Here is a 349-nt window from a genome sequence, read left to right on the forward strand (position 1 = left end):
ACACACACACACACACACACTCTCCTCCTCTCATAGTGCAGCCAGTTGTGAAATTAAGTCCATTTCATCTGCAACTCAGCTCTCATCATAGTCAGTCCCCACCATAACAAGTACTACTGCCACACACATACACACACTGCCAGGCGTGTAAAAGATCTCAGCCTTAGCAGTCTGTCACTTTCTCCATGTCGTTATCCCGTCATCATTTTTTTTCCCTTCATTTTCATTGCTGAAACCCTCTCAGTCTTCCCTAACTTTCAGATAGAAGACTAGCCTCAAAGCATGTGAGGGGTAGGTAAAGGCTTACAAAAGGGAACTGTAAGGGAAATTTTTATGTGTACCTTCCAGC

General features: G+C 44.1%; 1 protein-coding gene across 3 annotated transcripts in view; it reads left to right on the plus strand.

Moving 5' to 3' along the window:
* The window catches only part of kdm4b (lysine (K)-specific demethylase 4B), a 52,829-nt gene that overhangs the window by 13,987 nt on the left and 38,493 nt on the right, over nt 1-349 (plus strand). The gene's annotated exons all lie outside the window — the stretch shown is intronic.

The sequence above is a fragment of the Etheostoma spectabile genome, chromosome 9 (assembly GCF_008692095.1).
Source record: "Etheostoma spectabile isolate EspeVRDwgs_2016 chromosome 9, UIUC_Espe_1.0, whole genome shotgun sequence".
Lineage (NCBI taxonomy): Eukaryota > Metazoa > Chordata > Actinopteri > Perciformes > Percidae > Etheostoma > Etheostoma spectabile.